The sequence below is a fragment of the Silurus meridionalis genome, chromosome 17 (genome assembly GCF_014805685.1).
Source record: "Silurus meridionalis isolate SWU-2019-XX chromosome 17, ASM1480568v1, whole genome shotgun sequence".
In the NCBI taxonomy this organism is placed as follows: Eukaryota; Metazoa; Chordata; class Actinopteri; order Siluriformes; family Siluridae; genus Silurus; species Silurus meridionalis.
The window spans coordinates 28,193,278-28,197,409 of NC_060900.1; the positions used below are offsets into that span (position 1 = coordinate 28,193,278).

The 4,132-nt window shown below is 41.4% G+C and overlaps 1 long non-coding RNA gene across 1 annotated transcript; it reads right to left on the bottom strand.

The window, feature by feature from the left end:
- Positions 1-2,341: 2,341 nt before the first annotated feature.
- On the bottom strand, positions 2,342-3,155 carry LOC124400433. Its single transcript, XR_006928383.1, has 2 exons — positions 2,964-3,155; positions 2,342-2,815 (listed from the first exon to the last, which is right to left on the bottom strand). It is a non-coding gene; the product is annotated as an uncharacterized LOC124400433 (long non-coding RNA).
- Positions 3,156-4,132: the final 977 nt, after the last annotated feature.

A 4,132-nucleotide genomic window follows, 5' to 3' on the forward strand; every position in this document is an offset into this window, starting at 1 on the left:
GAACATAAATGTGGCATAAGAGGGTAATAACATTATAGACAGTGCTATAAAAGGTATGTCATGATACAACTGGTTTGGATCTTCTAGTTCGAGTGAATGGGAAAATTTCATGCTACAGCATCCAAAGATGTCTGTTCTGATACACTTCGGATCAGTGCTGCATGCAGATTGCAGACCACATTATCATTTTTCAATCCACATGTCAAACCGGCTCAGCTTGAACCTCACTCACTATCTCCACATGAATTTAGGTGAAAAAGTCCATTCATTGATGTCCTCGTTCTCCGATGAGAATTCCGTCTCTCTGTCTGGACGACTCGGCTGAGGAATGTGGAATCTGAACAAACTCGCTTATAGCTGTGAAAATGGCTTTAAATTCCACACATATCTGAAGCACCGCTTTGCTCAGCAACTCCGCCTCCGCCTCAAGCTTTGTGTGTGTGTGTGTGTGTGTGTGTGTGTGTGTGTGTGTGTGTGTGTGTGTGTGTGGGTGCTAAACTTACCTGAGGCAAGAACACACTGCACCAAATACAATCCATATACAGAACCTCTCAGTTCGACATGTTTCCAAAAACTGCTGTAATAACAGTCATTAGACGATGCAGATTAGCAGATTATCACATCAGCAAAAATTTACTGCGTGCTGCTTTATCATAACATGTATCCATTATGTTTCCACGTTACACCATGTTTAACATTGACGTTTACATTTACAGCGTTTGGCAGACGTGTTTTTATCCACAGCGACGTACAAAAATGCACTGAAGTCTCCATCAATAAAAACCTCTGCCAGCATTCACTCGTCTCCATTAAATATGTGTGATATATTGTCTATGTGACATTACACTATATGGACAAGAGTTTCTGGACACCTGACCTTCCCTTCCCTTCCATATGTGGTTCTTCTCCAAACTGTTACCACAAACCTGGAGGCACACACTTGTATCTGACATCTTTAGATGCGGTCCAATAAAATTTCCCCTTTACTTAAACTTGGATCCCAAACCAGTTCCAGCATGGCAATGCCCCTGTACACAAAGCCAGCTCCATGAACATATGGTTTGGAGAGGAAGATCTTGAGTGGCCTGCTGTAGAGCTCCAACCCTTTTGAACACCTTTGAGATGAATGTGAACGCTGACTGCACCACAGGAACCTCCTCACCTTCCTACCAACATCAGGACCTGATTTTACACTTACACTGAACACTCCTGGGTCTGATGAACCCAAATGTCCTCAAGTACAAAATCTAGTGGAACATCTCCCCAGAAGAGCGGAGGTTCCATCAAATATGGAATGAAATGAGACATACAAATTCTATCCTCAGGTGTCTGCAAACTTTTGGTAATATAGTGTGCACTGTGTATGATGGCCTAAATATAGTCCTGTCCTTTTATCAGGAGTTGAGATCCCATGACCATGAGTCAAAAAAGCAAAATAGGTCATGCTCTCTGTTCAGAGGGCCATCACAAAATGGAATATCAAAAGTTTGTTTATTTATTGATTTGAAAGATTTACAGGTGGAGAACCTCACCCTCATCCATACTGAATCTTAACAAGAGCAGAATATGAACTTTACACTGAAATTCCTATGAAATAAAGTACATATAGTGCATAAGTGTTCACCCCTCAACCATCTTCAGTGTTTCATACGGTACAACCTGGAACTGAAATAGACTTGGATTTGATCTCATGCAACATTTCAGTTGTGTTATGTGTGAGGGATTGTCATAGTTTGCAAAATGATTTGCATACATATAAAAAAAACGGTTCAGATTGCATAAGTATTCGCCCTGCTGTATGATTTCTGGTGGAACGAGTTGCCATTCAAATCACTTGGAATGGAATTCAGTGTGCAATTACTGTGTCATGTGATTTCAGCGTAACTTCACATGTCCCTGAAAGAATCCAGAGCTTGTTGGAAAACACACATTTCTAAATAAATGACATTGTGAGGCCCGTGTATGCAATACAAAAAGTACAGAACCGCCTTTTCTGGATCCCTTCATCTAATCTATCCCTGACCTTCATCATTATCCTTCCATCATCCCACATGTTTACCGCCATCCCTTCATGACTCCTTTTCCTTTTTCAAACACCAAAAGCACAACAGTAATAGTGAGGACCATAAAACAGATTGTTACATGTCCAGATTTCCAGCAGGACAAAAGTTCCGGATGTAACACACGGACTTCAAATGTGTTTTATTGCTTGAATAAGTTTAATATCAGCAACCCGGTTTGCATATTCGATCGTACGACCCTCCAGGGAGAATGTAGGGAAATATTTTGAGGTCAGATGTTTATTGAAATGGCACTTAGAGACGTGTAATACAATGCAAAATACGGCACAAAAACCACAGAAGTGTAGATTTATTTTGCTGCACATTGCTGAGAAAAATATTCACAGCTGTAGAGGGAGGTGACGTGTCTGTTGGTCACACATTCCCGCCGTGTCATTGTTTACTTTCCTAGAATATCAGCAGCTAACGTATAGCATTTACAGTAGTATAAAACCAGTTTTTACTATGGAAACACAGATGAAAAACTGCCCAGTAAACTTGATAGAAACTCAAAAGGGAATTCTTATCTGAGTGGCATCAAACATCCATTCATTATAGTTCCATCATCATCATTGTTCAGGTTATTAACCGTCCTCTGATAAACACTTCACTGTAAACCTGTTCATGGTAATGAACCATTGTAGCAGTTTATATTCATTACAGTCCAAATCCATCTTCATTGCTCTTGAATTTACCCTCCACAGGAACCGCAGGAAGGTTGGGAAAGAAGAAGAGAACTGGTATCTCAGGGGCATCTGCAGATCAACAGGTAAGAAAAAGAGAAAAACATGAATTATTTTGTAGCCTTAATGTTGTATAAAAGTGAGGACACTGTACAGTGTGATCAGGGTCTAAGTGGGGACTCTGTGATAAGAGACAACCACCAAACCACCATCAACAAACCTGAGTAAATCTGGAGTATCTCTATTCATGATCTGCTCCTTATTTAATTAACCACATGATTTCCATAATGTGTGAATGCCTCGTCACATCTATTCGCAGCTGTGAATAATTTCTCAGCAATGTGCTACCACAAATACCTTCAAATCTACACTTGCGTCCGTTGTTTTCGTGCCATATTTTACATGTGTATAGATAAACTGCGATTTCAATAAACACCTGACCTCAAATTATTTCCTTACATCCTCCCTCCAGAGTCGCATGATTGAATATGCAGATCCATATTAAGCTCATTAAGCTCGTTACATCTGGAAGTCTGGTTCTGCCTAAAATCTGGACACCTAATGATCTGTTTTATGGTCCTCACTATTACTGTTGGTGTTTCTGCAGTGACGTCAGCTTCGGAAAAGGAGCCATGAAGGGCTGGTGGTAAACATGTGGGATGATGGAAGGATGATGATAAAGGTGAAGGATAGATTAGATGAAGGGATCTGGTCAGGACGTACTGGATTTCATCTGTGACGTCAGATTCCAGATCGGGTTTCTCTCGGCTTCTGTGTGATTCGGTGGCCTGGTGCTCGTCATCACGATGTTTGTTTCCAGTCCAGCAGCCGTTTTTACCCCACATTTACCTCATCTGCATCTTTACAGCACTAATAATTAAAAAAACATTTCCATTGACCTTACGTGTGTGTTTGTGTGTGTGTGTGTGTGTGTGTGTTTGTACATGTGTGTGTGTACATGTGTGTGTGCGTAGGAGGGAGTGTCCTCTAGCAAGCCCTGTGCTGACGTACATGCTTGTGAATGTAAACATAGGAAAGGCTTACTTTGGCTGACTTCCGAGTCTTTGTTAGGTCTGGAGAGCTGTTGTGATGGTTTCTGAGAGGTTTGAGCTGCGATGTGACTGATGGAGGGGGTGAAGGATGGCGAGATCCGTACAGCAGGAAAGGAAAGGAAAGGAAAGGAAAGGAAAGGAAAGGAAAGGAAAGGAAAGGAAAGGAAAGGAAAGGAAAGCTTCTACATGTGTGTGTGTGTGTGTGTGTGTGTGTGTGGGTATAATTACGCATGCTATTGATAGAGCTGCTCGTTTTATGTGCTGCTAAAACTGCTGTTCCAGTGGACAGGCTACACACACACACACACACACACACACACACACACACTTTTATACG